General features: G+C 41.6%; 1 long non-coding RNA gene across 1 annotated transcript; it reads right to left on the reverse strand.

Annotated features, from left to right (window-relative positions):
- Positions 1 to 52: 52 nt before the first annotated feature.
- On the reverse strand, positions 53 to 19,515 carry LOC122553750 (uncharacterized). Its single transcript, XR_006312830.2, has 3 exons — positions 19,132 to 19,515; positions 1,861 to 2,060; positions 53 to 405 (listed from the first exon to the last, which is right to left on the reverse strand). It is a non-coding gene; the product is annotated as an uncharacterized LOC122553750 (long non-coding RNA).
- Between the last annotated feature and the right edge of the window lie 143 nt (positions 19,516 to 19,658).

The following is a 19,658-nucleotide window of genomic DNA, read 5'->3' on the forward strand; positions in this document are numbered from 1 at the left end:
ACATTCTATTTGCCATTCAATTTTAGTGTCACCAGCAAATATTGAATTTAAAGGTACTAGATGGCCCATTGGATCATTGGGCCAAATTTGTGGTGTTGATATTTACATTGAATGAGAGTTATTAGCACCATTGTTCAGATGGGTGTCAGGGATCATTTTGCGGAATCATCACTTACTGGGATCGTTATCCAGTGGTACTCCACTGAAAGCCACTGTCAAGATGGCCCCAGTGAAGTATAGGCCAGTTAAAAAAAAAGTCAAATGATCTACATCTTGAACAGATTGTTATAGGAGCAGCATCAGCAGTGCCGTACGTCCCAGGTTGTTGTCACATCAGATATTGTTCCGTCTTCTTAATCATTTTCCACGGCCATTCGAAAGAAGATTTCAAGTACGCTCCACTTTCTGCAAGTATTGATTGAAAAAAGTTGGGAAAAACAAATGCTGCACACCTTTTTGTACTTCAATAATCTTGAAATTGTTTGATTTTTGTTCTCCAAACCATTCCTGCACTTATACTGATCCAAGTGCAATGTAGTAAAAGCTTATGTAGTGCTAAGAAATTGATGAAAAGAACATTCTTTTTAACTGAGGGAATATGGTGGCTAAATTATCATTGGTTTAATCAATATAGAAACCCATCAGTTGATATATAACACTCCCTTTGGAAAGTTCTAGTAAAGCATGCACTTCTGTACGAAAATGATTTTTGCTGATGCATTATTTGGCAGATTATGGTATCTGAACTTTAATTAGCCTAACCAACTCAGGAGGTCATGACAATCATTTTGGTGTATCACACTCTACATCAGAAATGTCCAGGAGGGCTCCACAAAAGGTGACTCTCTCAAAAAGTCTCTCCACACACACACGCACACGCTGGGTGGAGGTTTCCACATTACTCCCAGGGAGTCTAGTCCAGCTGGCTTCAGCAATAGATTTGATTCAGAATTCACACAACATTCAATCCATAGCTGTAGCATCTGTTTGAAAGGAAACATCTCCAACCAAAACTAACTACAGTGCACAATTCTACCCAAGCAGTCCATGTTTAATCCGCACGAATCAATTTTGGCTCAGCTGCAAGATAAAATGTTGCTGTTATTGAAAATTCACATAGAGGCAAATATTGATTATAATTGAAAATTGAAAGGTTTATAAAATCATGAGGGGCACAGATATGGTAAATAGACAAGGTCTTTTCCCCAGGGTAGTGGAATCCAAAACAAGAGGACATAGGTTTAAAACATTTAAAAGGCATCTGGATGGGTATGTGAATAGGAAGGGCTATGGGCTGGGTGCTGGCAGATGGGACTAGATCGGGTTGGGATATCTGGTTGGCATGGATGAGTTGGACCGAAGGGTCAGTTTCCATGCTGTACATCTCTATGACTCTATGAGGTTTACAATGAGAGGGGAAAGATTTAAAAGGGAGCTAAGTTGCAAGTTTTTCATGCAGAGGGTGGTGCGAGTGTGGAATGAACTGCCAAAGGAAGTGGTGGAGGCCGGTATAATTACAACATTTAAATTAAACCTGGTGGGTACATGATTGGGAAGGGTTTAGAGGGATATGGGCTAAATGGCACTAGATTAGGTTAGGATATCTGGTCGGCATGGAACAGTTGGACCAATGGTTCTGTTTCTGTACTGTACATCTCTATGACTCTAATTGCAGGGACACATTAAATTGGACAAGTAAGGGGATCCAAGATGGCAACAATCTAGGAGGATTGCGTTGCAGAGCTCTGCACCGCAGCACGAGCGGGACAAACTTCTAACCCTCCCAACCCGGACCATTGTGATATCCTGGGGGTCTGGAAAGATCGCGGAGTCCCAGGAAATTGTGAAAAATCAACTTACCTGTGTTTTCGCTGTTCAGAAATGCCGAAGAAGGGAGGAGAAGCATCTAGGCTGGGCCCACAGCCCAGCCTGCAGGATCCTCAGACTCGATTACCTACAAGGCCCTGGTGAAGGAGCTCCTGAAATCTTGTGAGATGTTGGAGGAGAAGATGGCCCCGATCTCTTTCATGCTACAGAAGCATGAACAGCAGCTTGGAGACCTGGAAAAGAGGGTGGATGAGGTTGAACACAGAGTCACAGTGGTGCAAGCTGATGCCAGTTCCTCCAAGTATAGGATCCAAGCCCTGGAGCCACAGGTCTGTAATTTGCCTGACCAGCTGGGTGATCTTGAGGACAGGGGCAGGAGAAAAATATTCAGATCGTCGGTGTTCTGGAGGGTAAGGAAGGTGAGCAGCTGACGGAATTTATTGAGGACTGGTTGCCAAACTTCCTTAACTTGGAGGCTGGAATGAGAGGCTTGAAGATTGAGAGGGTTCGCCGGGTCATGGCGCAGAGATCAGGTCTGGGTCAACGTCCTCATCCTCTCCTGGTGTGGTATCATCATTACAGAGATAAGGAGAGAATCATGGAGGCTTCCAGAATCCAGGGGAAGGATCCAAAAGCCCTAATTCACAAGGGATCTAAGACCATGTTCTTCCAGAAAGGAAAATCCTATGATGGTGTCAAGAGAAGACTGAGGGAGCTTGGGATCCAGTAGTCTCTGAGGTATCCGGCGGTGCTTCGTGTCACCTTAGATGGATCCGTAAATGTCTTTGACACGTTGGAGAAGGCAAGAGACTTTGTGGACAAATTAACCTAATCTGAACAATTTAGTATGTACAAATAGTATTGTTGTTTGGGTATGTCTTTTTTTTCTTTAAATAACAGCGGAAGTCTGGTTGGGGCTTTCTTTTCCTTTTTGTTATTGGTAATAATCTGGTTTAAACCATGTTTGGTGGCGGTTGAGCTGCGTACTTTCAATTTCTAAGTTATACCAAAGGATGGGGGGGGGGGGCGGTATTAACCCCTTTTTTCTTTAAAAATTTTTTTTATTGACATTTCTATTTCTGGTGTATTTTCTTTCTTTTCTGCTTGTGTTTGCAGTGCAGGTCTAGCTAGGAGGAGGGAAAATGGTTGGGATGGCTAGATGCCTACTTACGGGCAGTTTATACCCGGTTCAGGTATTTAAATGCCCAACCTGCAGTCTTGGCAGCGGGATGGGAAGTTGGTTTTGGGATGGGTAGTTGCCCCCTTTGGGCAGGGGGTGAGTTCCCCTATTCAGCATCATTGGCTCTTTATATGTTTTTTTTTGGTTTTTGTTGTATATAATCTTTGATAGCTTTGTAGGTTTGTTAAATGTAGTCGTTTTAGTGTATGTAGTTTTTATGTTCGATGGATCTTGTGACACCAAGACTTGGCGATTTGTGGTTCCAGTTCCTCCTCTCTGGAACCTAAATGTTACTGCAGTAGGTTATGGCTAATGACTTAGGTAAAAACAATGACTGCAGATGCTGGAAACCAGATTCTGGATCAATGGTGCTGGAAGAGCACAGCAGTTCAGGCAGCATCCGAGGAGCTTCAGCAAAATCGACATTTCGGGCAAAAGCCCTTCATCAGGAATAAAGGCAGAGAGCCTGAAGCGTGGAGAGATAAGCTAGGGGTGGGTGGGGGTGGGGAGAGAGTAGCATAGAGTACAATGGGTGAGTGGGGGAGGAGATGAAGGTGATAGGTCAGGGAGGAGAGGGTGGAATGGATCAGTGGAAAAGGAGCTAGGCAGGTCGGACAAGTCTGGACAAGTCAAGGGGACTGGAAGTTTGAAACTAGGATGAGGTGGGGGAAGGGGAAATGAGGAAGCTGTTGAAGTCCACATTGATGCCCTGGGGTTGAAGTGTTCCGAGGCGGAAGATGAGGCGTTCTTCCTCCAGGCGTCTGGCGGTGAGGGAGCGGCGGTGAAGGAGGCCCAGGACCTCCATGTCCTCGGCAGAGTGGGAGGGGGAGTTGAAATGTTGGGCCACGGGGCGGTTTGGTTGATTGGTGCGGGTGTCTCGGAGATGTTCCTTAAAGCGCTCTGCTAGGAGGCGTCCAGTCTCCCCAATGTAGAGGAAACTGCATCGGGAGCAACGGATACAATAAACGATATTAGTGGATGTGCAGGTAAAATTTTGATGGATATGGAAGGCTCCTTTAGGGCCTTGGATAGAGGTGAGGGAGGAGGTGTGGGTACAGGTTTTACAGTTCCTGCGGTGGCGGGGGAAAGTGCCAGGATGGGAGGGTGGGATATATTTCCCTCCCCACCTTTTCCGCCTTCTGCAAAGACCGTTCCCTCCGTGACTACCTGGTCAGGTCCACGCCCCCCTACGACCCACCCTCCCATCCTGCACTTTCCCCTGCCACCGCAAATCTCCCATTTAAGTTACTAGAGTGTGTTAAAGAAACACACGGGAGGTTTGTAATTCTCAAAGCCCTGATAATCAGGGAAGAATATGGTGCTTTAATTGTTTATTGCCCTCCAGCCCATTCCCTCAAAGTTTTGGTAGATGTGTTCTCTAAATTGATCAGTCTCGAGTCCCGGCATATCATCATGGAGGAGATTTAACTGTCTCATGAATCCCACAGTAGACAGGTGCCCAAAGGCTCCCTGATACCCTCTGTACAAACTAAACAATTAGTCTGTATGTGGTTGGTGGATGTCTGGAGGTGTCTCCACCCTACAGGCAGGGATTTTACATTTTTTCCAATCTGCACAGATGTCACACCAGGTTTGATTTTTTTTCTGACCCCGTGGCAACCCTGGACTTGGTGGCATCTTGTACCATTAGTAATATTACGATCTCCGATCACACTCCAGTGTACCTGTTGGTTAAGACTAAGGATGTTACAGTGGGTTCGAGGCACTGGTGAATGGATCTCTTTATCCTCAAGGATAATAAGTTTGTGGAGTCCTTCTCCAGGGCATTTCAGGCATCCCTAGACATTAACTCAGGCTTGGTTAGTAACCCACCCATCCTTTGGGAAACTGCCAAAGCCTATGCCAGGGGGTTAGTTATTTCCTACTGTGCCAGTAGGAAGCGGCAGAAGAGTGAACAGCAACGTCTCCTCGAAGCACAGTTGAAGGCAGACAAAAACGCTTACTTTGACAGACCCTCGTTGGTCAAATTATGGAGGATTATGGTGCTGCGGTCTGCATTGAATTCCGTGCTCACACAGGAAGCAAAGAAGGAGCTTACTTTTGCAAAGCAAAGGTTATTTGAGCATGGTGACAGGCCAGGCAAATACATAGCATATCTCACTAGGAAAAGGAGTGCCCCTCAAGCCATTACGGTGATTAGGGAAGGGTCTGGGAACATGACATGTGACTCTAAAAAGGTTAATGAGGGATTCCAGAGATTTTACTCTAAGTTATACCAATTTGAGGGTTGTGAGGATGGGTGGGCCAAAATGGAGTCTTTTTTTAAGGATCTGGAGCTCCCAGGTGTGACCTCCCCCAAACAGGAGTCTTTTCTCAATGCCTCCTTATCAGAGCAAGAGGCTGTGAAGCAGCTTCAGAGTGGAAAAGCACTCGTCCTGACAGACTTCCCAACAAATTCTATAAGGAATTTATAAACACACTGTCAGGCCCGATGCTCAACATGTTTAATGACTCATACAGCCATGATTGACTCCCGCCATCTCTTAGAGAGGCTAATATTACGCTTATTCTTAAAAAAGAAGGTCCTGGAGGATTGTGCTTCTAATAGGCCCATTTCACTCTGAAATGTGGACTTTAAAATCCTCTCTAAGACTCTGGCGTTAAGACTGGAGACTATGTTACCTTCTATTGTCATAGAGGATTAGAAGGGCTTCATAAAGGGCCACAGATCCTCCAATAATGTTAGGAGACTGCTTCATGTAATTCCAGCATGTCAACAAGAGTCAATACAGGGATCGGTGATTTCTTTAGATGCAAAGAAGGCATTTGACCGAGTTGAGTGGCTATACCTTTTTTTATACTCTGGAGCAGTTTGGCTTGGGCGAAGCCTTTATAAGATGGCTAAAGGTTCTCTACAGTGACCCTCTCACTGCGGTCATCACCAATGGGGTGCGATCAAGCAATTTTAACATCTTTAGAGGCAGCCGGCAGGGCTGTCCCTTTTCGCCATTGCTTTTTACATTGGTGATTGCACCATTGGCAGGGGCCATTCATGGGGATCCTAATATATCCGCTCCAGAAGTGAGGTCAAAATTGCATAACATTTTGTTGTACGTGGATGATGTCTTAATTTTTTTGTCAAATCCAAACGTTTCAGTGCCTCACCTGATACAATGCATCAGTGTGTTTGGCACCTTTTTGGGGTACAAGGTTAATTTTATGAAATCAGAGTCTATGCCTATGGGTGGTCTTACGAAGGTGCTCGGTCTTGAGGGTGAATATCGATTCCCATCTAAGTGGTAACAGGGGGGTTTTGTGTATTTGGGTGTTTTCATCACTCCAATTCTTGATCTGTTGTTCAAAACTAATTTTGTTCAATTATTTGACAAAATCAAACAAGACCTTCAAAGATGGGAGACGCTTCCGGTCTCGTGGTTGGGTTGGATAGTGGTTATTAAGATGAATATTCTCCCCTGTTTACTATACCCTGTATAGATGCTCCCCCTGATTTTCAAGAAGCAAACGTCCAGGAGACTGAATGGCTGGTTCAGCTCTTTTATTTGGCATTGTAAGCGGCCCCTCATTAAATTAGCTAAACTGTAATTACCTCACAGTTTGGGGGGAGTGGATCTCCCAGACATTAAAAACTACCAACTAATCTTACGTGAGTGATTGGGCCTGTGGGGACCTTCTTTCAATATAGTTAGATATCTAAACTTCTCAGGCAGGATGCCCCCTTACTAGCTTGCTGTTTTTGAACAAAATGAGGACAGTTAGGGAATATTACCATAACCCAATATTTATCAATACTGTTCAAGCATGGAGGGCAATTCGGCAGAGAGAAAGCAATATTGGCAAAACATCTTTGTTTACACCTTTAGTGGGTATGCCAGGTTTTCAACCCGGGATGATAGATTCAGGATTCAAACATTGGGCAGCTAGGGGTGTCTTACATGGGCGATTTATTTGAGGGAGACACAATGATGTCCTTTGAAGTTAGCACAGGAATATGACAGGAATATCTAACAGGGACCTCCTTTGTTTTTTTTCAAGTTAGGGATTTTATTCAAAAAAAGTCTATACTTTTGACTGATCCCTATAAATAATACATAGACAGGAGGGTGCTCAGGGCTAAGAGTACACTTTCTGTCAGTACTTTATATCATCAATTGGAGGTGCCCCCTCAGACGAGTTCAATCGGCTCTGCAGGGTGCAGGAGAGAGAGCTAGGTGTTGCGTTCTCCTCAGAGGCATGGGAAGATATTTGGGAAAATGCAAGAAAGATATCAATTTGCAATAGGACCCATGCTTTACAGTTGAAAATTCTCCACAGGGTCCACTTGGCTCTGGACCGTTTGTCAAAATTTAAACCAGGGGTATCTTCAACATATCCCAAGTGCAAGGTCAGTACGGGCACTCTTATCCATTGTCTTTGGTCCCGTGGTAGGTTTCAAACATACTGAAGTGCTGTAGTGGGTGCAATGGCGAGAATTCTGGGTGTAAGGGTGGAGAAGGACTCAATGTCTCTTCTTCTTGGCCTGCCCAATGTGTTCCTTGCAGATGCTCATAAGAAAGAACTTTTCAACCTCCTCACTTTCTGTGCAAGAAAGAATATCTTGTTAAGTTGGGTATCCAAAAACTCCCTGGGCCTGTCCAATTGGCGGAAGATTGTTATCCCCTTGGATTTTCTCAAAAGTATGGTACACCACAAAACTGAGAATTTTTATAAGCCACAGCAATCCTTTTTGGATTACCTGGACACAGGTTTATCTGCCACACTAATAAGGGCTTTTATATAACCGTAATGATTGTGTTTTACGCATCCAATATCCAGGAACATATGAGTGTCTTGTTTGGCTGAATTAAGTTATTACTATCTATTAGTTTGTTGTTGGTTATTATTTATTTAGTTAAGTAGTTAGTTGGGGTTTTTTGTTCTTTTTATATATATTTGTACATTTGTACATGAGAGCGGGTTGGTTTTTTAAAACTTTTCTGTGTTCCTTTTTTGTATTGATTTGAATTGTATTGTTTTGATTTTGTTGTAATATTTTTAAAAATCTATTTTTTCAATAAAAATATATTTTGAAAAATTGGACAAATAAAAATCCATTGATTACTCTGAGCCTATTAATATAAAATAAGAGTCAGTGCTGGGTCCACTACTGTTCATCATTTTCATAAGTGACCTGGATGAGGGCTTAGAAGGGTGGGTTAGTAAATTTGTGGATGACACTAAGGTCGGTGGAGTTGTGGATAGTGACGAAGGATGTAGTAGGTTGCAGAGAGACATAGATAGGATGCAGAGTTGGGCTGAGAGGTGGCAAATGAAGTTTAATGTGGACAAATATGAGGTGCTACACTTTGAATGGAGTAATCGGAATGCAAAGTACTGGGCTAATGGTAAGATTGTTGGGAGCGCAGATGAGCAGAGATATCTCGGTGTCCATGTACACAGATCCCTGAAAGTTACCACCCAGATTGACAGGGTTGTTAAGAAGGCATACAGTGTTTGGGCCTTTATTAATAGAGGGATTGAGCTCCGGAACCAGGAGGTTATGCTGCAGCTGTACAAAGCTCTCATATGGCCACACGTGGAGTATTGTGTACAGTTCTGGTCACCGCATTATAAGAAGGAAGTGGAAGCTTTGGAAAGGGTGCAGAGGAGATTTACGAGGATGTTGCCTGGTATGGAAGGAATGTCTTACGAGGAAAGGCTGAGAGCCTTGAGGCTATTCTCGTTAGAGAGAAGGTTGAGAGGTGACTTAATAGAGACATACAAGATAATCAGAGGGTTAGATAGGGTGGACAGGGAGAGCCTTTTTCCAAGTATGGGGATGGCAAACATAAAGGGGCACAACTTTAAAGTGAGGGGAGATAGGTATAAGACAGATGTCAGAGGTAGTTTCTTTACTCAGAATGTAGTAAGGGTATGGAATGCTTTGCCTGCAACGGTAGTAGATTTGCCAAGTTTAAGTGCATTTGAGTCGTCATTGGACAGGCATATGGACGTACATGGAATAGTGTGGGTGGGATGGGCTTCAGATTAGTATGACAGGACGGCGCAACATCGAGGGCCGAAGGGCCTGTACCGCATTGTAATGTTCTATGTTCTATGTTAACTATGGAACCACAAAGCAAATAAAAAGGAAGGCAAAAATGAAAACTGCCATTGTTTTTCAGGGAAATTTAAACTTGACTTTAGATATGTTTCTTACTGATTCATGTGTAAAATGGATAATTTTCAAGCTTGTGAAACTTGTGTTGGGATAACCAACTTTCACTTTACTTTCAATAATTCATTATGCCTATTAGATAAGACCATCTTTTTGATCCATTAAACTATATCTAAAATTTGTAACAGCCTTAGATAATAGCAGTGTTGATTTTCTTTCAGATGGCTAGACAACATAGAACATAGAACATAGAAGAATACAGCGCAGTACAGGCCCTTGGGCCCTCGATGTTGCGCCGATCCAAGCCCACCTAAACTACACTAACCCACTATCCTCCATATACCTATCCAATGCCCTCTTAAATGCCCATAAAGAGGGAGAGTCCACCACTGTTACTGGCAGGGCATTCCATGAACTAACGACTCGCTGAGTGAAGAACCTACCCCTAACATCAGTCCTATATCTACCCCCCCTTAATTTAAAGCTATGCCCCCTTGTAATACCCGACTCAATACGCGGGAAAAGGTTCATACTGTCGACCCTATCTAACCCCCTAATCATCTTGTACACCTCAATCAAGTCACCCCTAAACCTTCTTTTCTCTAGTGAAAACAGCCCCAAGTGCCTCAGTCTTTCCTCATACGATTTTCCTTCCATACCAGGCAACATCCTGGTAAACCTCCTCTGCACCCGTTCCAATGCCTCCACATCCTTCCTATAGTATGGCGACCAAAACTGCACACAATATTCCAGATGCGGCCGTACCAGAGTCTTATACAACTGCATCATGACCTCAGGACTCCGGAACTCAATTCCTCTACCAATAAAAGCCAGTACGCCATATGCCTTCCTCACCGCACTATTTACCTGGGTGGCAACTTTCAGAGATCTGTGTACATGGACACCAAGATCCCTCTGCTCATCCACACTACCAAGTATCCGACCATTAGCCCAGTACCCCATCTTTTTGTTATTCTTCCCAAAGTGAATCACCTCGCACTTAGCTACATTGAATTCCATCTGCCACCTTTCTGCCCAGCTCTGCAGCTTCTCTATATCCTGCTGTAACCTGCCACATGCTTCCTCACTGTCAACAACTCCTCCGACTAGAGTGTGGTGCAAAATGATACCAATGGTGTGTGTTCAACCTCAGTATCGGTTATGGAATTTATGGACACCTGCCTCCTTGCCTGACACAGGCAAAAGTGAGGACTGCAGATGCTGGAGATTAGAGTCAAGACTGGAGTGGTGCTGGAAATGCACAGCTGGTCAGGCAGCATCCGAGGAGCAGGAAAATCAATGTTTCAGGCAGGAGCTTTCATTCCTGATGAAGGACTCCTACCCGAAATGTTGATTTTCCTGCTCCTCGGATGCTGCCTGACCTCCTTGCCTGACACAATGTTTGATACAGAGTGATGTCCTTCAAGCTGTATAACTCAGCTGTCTATCTTAAGCAGTGAGAGATGCCTCATTCCCTCATGGACTATGTCTCATTATAGATAAAAAAATATTGATGCAACTCATATTGTATCAGTTTAACCTAAAACAATTAGATCTTAGGTCAGTAGAAATGTGAGCTAAAGCCTTGTTTCATCCTACAATATCCTCTGCATGCTAATCTTGAACATCTCATTTCCATTAATAAAACTGGAGTTTTTGCAAGAGTGCTCTCTGATAACCTTCTAATTTATCAATACAGATGATTAATGACTAGTTGCCTCTTCAGGAACTGTTAGAAGAAACATTGGTTGTACCAGGATCTTGAGTTTTGGGAGCACATTCCAACAAATAATGTGAGTAGTAAAATTCAAATGGAGTGCACTTTAAGTCATATTAATTGAACTTTTAGGGTATTTTTTCCCCTATAATCAGTTCCTCATTATTTTTAACTTTCCAGCTGTGCTGATACACTAGATCTGCATTTATTCTCTCCAGATTTAGAGTCATAGAGTCATAGAGATGTACAGCATGGAAACAGACCCTTCGGTCCAACCGGTCCATGCTGACCAGATATCCCAACCCAATCTAGTCCCACCTGCCAGCACCCTCCAAACCCTTCCTATTCATATACCCATCCAAATGCCACTTACATGTTGCAATTGTACCAACCTCCACCACATCCTCTGGCAGCTCATTCCATACCCGTACCACCCTCTGGGTGAAAAGGTTTCCCCTCAGGACTTTTTTATATCTTTCCCCTCTCACCCTAAACCTATGCTCTCTAGTTCTGGACTCCCTGACCCCAGGGAAAAGACTTTGTCTATTTATACTATCCATGCCCCTCATAATTTTGTAAACCTCTATAAGATCACCCCTCAGCCTCCGACGCTCCAGGGAAAACAGCCCCAGCCTGTTCAGCCTCTCCCTGTAGTTCAGATCCTCCAACCCTGGCAACATCCTTGTAAATTTTTTCTGAACCCTTTCAAGTTTCACAACATCTATCCGATATGAAGGAGACCAGAATTGCATGCAATATTCCAACAGTGGCCTAACCAATGTCCTGTACAGCCGCAACATGACCTCCCAACTCCTGTACTCAATACTCTGACCAATAAAGGAAAGCATACCAAACGCCTTCTTCACTATCCTATCTACCTGCAACTCCACTTTTAAGGAGCTATGACCCTGCACTCCAAGGTCTCTTTGTTCAGGAACACTCCCTAGGACCTTACCATTAAGTGTATAAGTCCTGCTAAGATTTGCTTTCCCAAAATGCAGCACCTCACATTTATCTGAAATAAACTCCATCTGTCACTTCTCAGCCCATTGGCCCATCTGGTCCAGATCCTGTTGTAATCTGAGGTAACCCTCTTCGCTGTCCACTACACCTCCAATTTTGGTGTCATCCGCAAACTTACTAACTCTACCTCTTATGCTCGCATCCAAATCATTTATGTAAATGACAAAAAGTAGAGGACCCAGCATCAATCCTTGTGGCACTCCACTGGTCACAGGCCTCCAGTCTGAAAAACAAGTCTCCACCACCACCCTCTGTCTTCTACCTTTCAGCCAGTTCTGTATCCAAATGGCTAGTTCTCCCCGTATTCCATGAGATCTAACCTTGCTAATTAGTCTCCCATGGGGAACCTTGTCGAACTTACTGAAGTCCATATAGATCACATCTACTGCTCTGCCCTCATCAATCTTCTTTGTTACTTCTTCAGAAAACTCAATCAAGTTTGTGAGACATGATTTCCCACGCACAAAGCCATGTTGACTATCCCGAATCAGTCCTTGCCTTTCCAAATACATGTACATCCTGTCCCTCAGGATTCCCTCCAACAACTTGCCCACCACCGAAGTCAGGCTCACCGGTCTGTAGTTCCCTGGCTTTATTCTTAGAGTACAGTCGAGATGTAAAATACTGAAACCAGAATGTACAATTGCAATTCCAAGCTGGATAAATTGGAGGAAACATATATATCAGTGAAGGATTATAAAGCAGGAACTGATGGAAATTATAGTATAAAAGTAAACTTGAGCTTAATGTTGGAGACTGGAATTATATCCAAAGTAAAGACATTTAAGCAATATACATGGTTGCTAATTTATATACTGTAGTCTGTTAGAACTGAAGACAAATCATACAACTAATATGTTATGTTTGAGGTTATTATTTCCTTAATGGAAAGGTTTTTGGTATTGAGTTACCTGTTAACATTTTGTTTTGAAACAGAACAAGTTCAAAATGATAGTCCACAGTTTATGAGAATTGATTAAGTGAACTGATTACAATTGGACGAGGTTTGTGGAATTCACAATTGATAAAATGGGAACCAATTGTTTCAGGTTTATTAGTTACCCATCATGAAACCAGCAAGAGATTTCCCTGCTTACATTCAAATGAAGGGAATATCAGAGTTTGCTTGCTTTATTCATTAATAGCTATTTGGTGAATAACAATACTTTAGCCCTTTCACTTGGCTGGGGACATAAAGGGACAAAGTAAATAACCAGATAATAGGGTTGCCAACCATTCAGTTTTACCCATTAGTCTTCATAACTTAAAGATCAGACTCCAACATATTGCACCAAGGAAGCCAGAAGAAAATTAGAACAATTATATGAAAATTTAAAAAAAGATTTTGGAAATTCATTTGCAGACATTTTGTTATCTAAATAGGCTAAAACCAGATGCCCAAAGGTGGGTGCACAGGAGTGGATGAGTTGGACAGAGGCAGTCAATGTGGAGAAATCTCCAAACCTCACTGGCAACACAATGGGCAGTAAGCTTTGAATAAATGATATGTTGTTGGTTGTGTGGTGTATGTAGAATCATTGGGCAGGATTTTGTCTCACTCAAAACCAAACAACTTGTGAAGAAATAAAATCTAGCCCATTTTATATTATCAAGAAAGGACCAAATTGAAGGTAAGTAGTGAGTAACACAATATGGTCACCTGGGTCACTTTCAATTGTATAAAATGATAAAACAGAATTTATCAGACTTTATTGTCTCAAAAACTGGCCTTTAGATGCTTCATCTCTCCTAGGAGAGTATATGAGTATAGAAGTAAAGAATATTTTGACTTAATACATGAAGCATCAAAACAGTATAGAAAAGGCTAGGTGGGGTTCACAGTTTTTTGAAAGCAGATTCGTAGGTATACAGGATAGTGAAGAAGGCGTTTGATATGCTTTCCTTTATTGGTCAGAGTATTTCATACATAAGTTGGGAGGTCATTTTGCACCTGTACAGGACATTGGTTCAGCTACTGTGGGAATATTGCATGCAATTCTGATCTCCTTCCTATCGGAAGAATGTTGTGAAACTTGAAAAGGTTCAGAAAAAATTTACAAGAATGTTGCCAGGCTTGGAGGATTTGAGCTATAGGGAGAGGTTGAATAGGCTGGGGCTGTTTTCCCTGGCGTGTCAGAGGCTGAAGGGTGACGTTATAGAAGCTTATAAAATCATGAGGGGCATGGATAGTATAAATAGACAAGGTCTTTTCCATGTGGTGGGGGAATCCATAACTAGAGGTTATAGATTTAGGGTAAAGGGGAAAGATATAAAAGGGACTTAAGGGGCAACCTTTTCATGCAGAGGGTGGTACATGTATGGAATCAGCTGCCAAAGGAAGTAATGGAGACTGGTATAATTACAACATTTAAAAGGCATCTAGATGGATATATGAATAGGAAGGGCTGAGGGATATGGGCCAAGTGCTGGCAAGTGGGACTAAATTAGGTTAGGATATCTTGTCAACATGGACAAGTTGGACCGAAGGATCTGTTTCCATGCTGTACATCTCTATGACTTGCTGACCTTTTTCTGGTTTTAAGTGTCAGACCCCTGGAGTCTGACTGTTTGGAGGCATACTGGAAGAACCAAAGAAAGGTGGAATGCTAAGCTGGTTGAGAAGAGGGCACCAACAAAACAAAGGCCAACAGATACTTTACCTGAGTAACCACTGTCTTTGACTGTCATATCAAAGTGGGTTTCTTCAGACATGCCAGCTGCTGGTAAACACAGGCTCAACAACTGATTCACAAGCTATTGACAGCTGCCAAGGAATGTTTAAAATACGTAAATAAATAAATTCAAATGCTTGAGGCCCACAATTGGAAACAAAAATGCAAGATATCAATGCCTCTTAGAGCTAGATTTTGCCTAAAGGAAAGCAAGATACCCATTAAAGGGAATAACCTGTGCAATCCATTTGAAAAAGATATTTTTTAGAAGTAGAATGCGAATAAGATACTGGAATTTCCTTTTACTGTTGACCTGTGAATTTATCTGTGAAATAAATTATTGATGTTTACCCAATTTCATGTTTTTCACTATTTATCTTTGAAATAATTCTAGGATAATGTATGAAAATTAAGAATCACTAGGTGGGTCCTGTTGGTACCTCCCTGGATTATGCTGTGATATATTTAGATATTGGACAGGTTATTAAAATGGATGTTGCTCAGAACATTAATAGAATTACTTGTACCACTGCACCTGACAGAATATCTAACGCAGACTTAAAGATTGCTAGGATCAACAAATGCAGATTCATAATTCACTCAGAAAATGTACATCTACATATATTTTTATTGTTAAAATGCTGGCATTGGCATAACTCTGAAATGTTACGCAATACTGATGCAGGATTGTATAGAAAGGAGATGAAGTACCACAAGGTGTGGGTTTTGACAAACTTGTAAAGCTGCAATATAAACTAATGGATGGAACAGTGTATTTATGTTCTTATATTTAGTATAATACAATTGCTAGACAGCTCAATCAATATTTGAATACAGTCAGTGATTTGCGTCTCATAACTATTCTGCCATGGGTTAACTTATTTTTCATCCCTAAAATTATTTCTAATCAGCCATGAGACAACAAAATAACTCATATTTCTTGTTCTACAATTATTATTGAATCAATCTTTTCCAAAGCATCGCCCAAAAATGTCATTGTCTCAATTTCTATCAATTGTCAGCAATATACAACCAATTAAAATTTAAACAATATTGGAATTAGTTTTGATTTTAGTGCAGAGTTAAAAGTGACTGATAATCTTCAATGAAAAAATTGATACTTTAAGGAAGATCACATAAGCAGAAAGAACAATATTGCATTTATTTATCATCTTTCATGATCTCTGCATACAGGAATTGTTTGTATTAAATCCTACTCATTTTTAACACACAGACTAAGAATTATAAATTCCATATAAAAATGTAGCATTGTGATTTTCTCTAGAGACACAGTCATAGAGATGTACAACATGGAAACAGACCCTTCAGTCCAACTCCTCCATACTGACCAGATATCCCAACCCAATCTAGTCCCACCTGCCAGCACCCAGCCCATATCCCTCCAAACCAAACTAATCATATACCCTTCCAGATGCCTTTTAAATGTTGCAATCGTACCAGCCTCCTCCAATTCCTCTGGCAGCTCATTCCATACACATACCACCCTCTGCGTGAAAAAGTTTCCCCTTAGGTCTCTTTTATATCTTTCCCCTCTCACCCTAAACCTATGACCTCTAGTTTTGGACTCTCCCATCCCAGGGAAGAGACGTTGTCTATTTATCCTATCCATGCCCCTCATGATTTTATATTATTTGAAAGATACTTAGAAATTAATCTGATATGAAAAGCAAAGGTATAATTTAATTTTAATTATGTACTTTAGATCAGCATTAAAAAAAACTCCAATTTCATTTTATCTACAGAGATATGAAGATAATTAGATTTTATTGGTTTAAAGCCTGCAACAGATACTGCCTCAAATCTGTATGTGTTGCTAAATTTATACTGCAGAGCTCAGTTACAGAAGATTGTATCCCTTTTAAACTGTAAAGATTATAATTCTGCAGCGCTAGAGAAAGCTCTGCTTGTGGGTTTGCCGCAAGAACACTGAGTTCCTATTCTTGCTGCTTAAATGCAAATGCTTTGTTGTTTGCAGGTGGGATGGTTGACAGGGTAGGTGAAGGTTGCAGGTGGAGTGCACGATACAGAGGATGGGCTGCTTCATTTCAAACCTTAGCCTACTTCCAGCATTTTTATAAAATGTCTTGAAGGTGTAGCAGATGCATGCTTCAAATCAGGTTTACTGTAGTATTACAATTATAACTCTGCCTGGCATCAAATCTTGAGACTACCTGATCTAGAGAATTCCAATTAAACTTGCTTCCAATTAAACCTGTTGGATTATAACCTGGTGTTGTGTGATTTTTAACTTTGTATGCCCCAGTCCAACTTAGGCATCTCCAAATCATGCTCCTGTCTTATAGCTCCTGTCTGTATTCAGGTACAGTTAATCCTGGTCTTATGCAGCAACATTTCCAATGTACTCTACATGGAATTAGAAATCTTCAAATTACATTTGAAATATTTCTTCGTAAACTGAGGAAGTTTTAACAAGGTCCACTGAACCTCCTGGACATTTTATCACTGCACCAGCCGATACTTACACTGTATCTAATGTATAAGCCTAGTCAGTGTAAAACTGCCTGCCAGAGTGGTCTCTTGTCTTGAAGAAAGATTTTTATGTTGAGAGTTATTACAATTCAGAATGGTCTGCCTGAAAGGAAGATGGAAGCCATTTCAATTATAATTTTAAAAGATTTACCTGACAAAAGAAAACATTGGCAGATCTATGTGAAAGAAGAGAGAAATCAGACTAACTGAATAGCTATTTCAAAGAGTCAGTGACAATGGGCTAAAATGGCCTTGCTCTGTCCTGTGAGAGTTCATGTTTACTAGCTTTCTTAAATGAATGAATAGATGCAATAGCTTCAAAAAAGATGCTGTGTGAAATAACCTGTAAAAAGAGATTGCATAAAGACGAAGCAGTTAAGTACCACCTAAAAACATAGAAGAGTACATTATAAGGTACCCACACCAGCAAATCAGGACACATAAGTAAGGAGCAGGCAGAACACCAATGCTTCACCTGGGGTTACCTAGAATGGTGAACCTAGAAAATTCTGTGAACAAATCCACTAGCTCAGCAAGCAAGATGTGTGGTTTTGCAGATATTGTACTAGTTGTTCAATGTAAAGGCAAAAAGTAGATATAATCAAAATTTTGACTAAGAACAAAAAGAGAAATATTTTGTTGAAATGACATGACATCCAAATACCCACACCTGCCGCACACCCAAATAATCAGAAGTGGAGGCTGAAGTATCATAATTTATTAGGTTATTTATCCATCAGATGGCCTTTATTCATAAAACTTTGTTCAGATTTTGCCAACAAAATATCTTTTATTAATGAATTATATGAAGTGATTATCTCATATTATTTCAGTCCATTGAGTATGGTCAGCCAATATTTCAAAATTAATCTTGCTTGGGACATTCTAAGGCTGAATAGTTGTATGAGAAATGTTTTTTATCACCCTGTGTAATTTCACATCCACACCCACAGGATAGCTTTAAAACAAAACAGAATTTGCTGGACAAACTGAACACGTCTGACAGCACTTGTGGAGAGAAAGCAGAGATAACATTTCAAATCTGGTGACCTTCTTTCAGAACTGGAAGGGTCACCAGACTTGAAACACTACTACTGCTTTCTCTGCACAGTTGCTGCCAGACCTGCTGTATTTCTCCAGCAATTTCTGTTTTTGCTTCAGGTTATCAGCATCCACAGTTATTTGTTTTAATCACACGATTTGTTTTACTTATTCCCATTAGGTGCCACCTGCATTTATTGCCCATTGCTAATTTCCTGGAGAGCAGTTAAGTGTTAACAATATTACTGTGAGTCTGGAGTCACATGTTGGCCAGACCTGGTAAGGATGATAGTTTCCTTCCCTAAAGAACATTAATGAATTAGATGACAATTGACAATGATTTCATGGTCATCATTAGACTCTTAATTCCAGACTTTTATAGGATTCAAACTCTATCATCTGCCATGCTAGGATTTGAACCTGGGTCCTTGGGACATTACCTGTGTCTCTGGATTAATATTCTGACAATACTCCTGGCCTATCACTTTCCCTTAATTCATTTGTTTCTCTTTTTGTCCAAACATTGGTGAAGATGGAAATAGTCAATGAAAGATAAGATGCAGAGCTGAACTGAGAAGTGGCAAATGGAGTTTAATGCGGAAAAGTGTTAGGTAGTTCACTTTGGAAGAAATAACAGGAATGCAGAGTACTGGGCTAATAGTAAAATTCTTGCTAGCATAGATTAGATTAGATTCCCTACAGTGTGGAAACAGGCCCTTCATGGGACCTCCTGAGGACAGAGAAACAGTTAACACCTGGAGTTAAAAGATTAGAAATCTTGTAAATTTGACCCTGAGGTACATTTGTTGGTGGAATGTTGATGCGGGCCATTATCTTTAAGGTTTGCTGCAGACCACTCCTGGTGGGGGTGAGGGGCGGCGATGTGTCCGGATGTGATGACTATTTGTAGTTATCTAGTATATAAATTGGTATCCATGAGAAATACTAGTCCACCGTCCTGTAAAATAGTCGAATTACTCGGGTTATGATGGTTTCACAATTTTACGTCGCCTGACTAACTTACTGGGGTCCAGAAGGTCGACATACCGCCAGCGCTGAATCAGCAAAGACTGGGAGCACCGAACCATTCAGGCAGAAGGTGTCCAGAGAACAGAAGGGCCGGCTCGGGTGCACAGCCCTTCCACAAAACCGTAATTTTAAAAGTTGCTGACTTCAAGAACTTCAGGAAAACAAGCGCCTCCCGTTCCTACTCGGCGGTCCTCTGGTGTGGAGATTTGACTTTGTGGAATTCAGGCCAGTTTGGATGAGAGCATCACTGCACACTCGCCCCATGGACAGATGCTGCTGCGGCTCTCCAAGCGCTTCTGTTCTGCAATTGGCTTTGCTGATTTAGGTTGCTAACCTCTCATTGCACGTCAGGTAGCTCGCTGCTATCAGATTACAATGCAAAATTTGCTGCAAATTAATCCGCCCTGAGATATTTCAGAATAATGAAAACGATGAAATCCTTCTTCATTTAGCTGATGTCTATACAGGGGAAAAAAAAATGCTTGTGCGTGACGCAGGAGGTAAGTATTTAAAGGAAGATTA

Source organism: Chiloscyllium plagiosum, unplaced genomic scaffold, assembly GCF_037043375.1.
Source record: "Chiloscyllium plagiosum isolate Xiang-an unplaced genomic scaffold, Cpla_swu_hap1 HiC_scaffold_8, whole genome shotgun sequence".
Lineage (NCBI taxonomy): Eukaryota > Metazoa > Chordata > Chondrichthyes > Orectolobiformes > Hemiscylliidae > Chiloscyllium > Chiloscyllium plagiosum.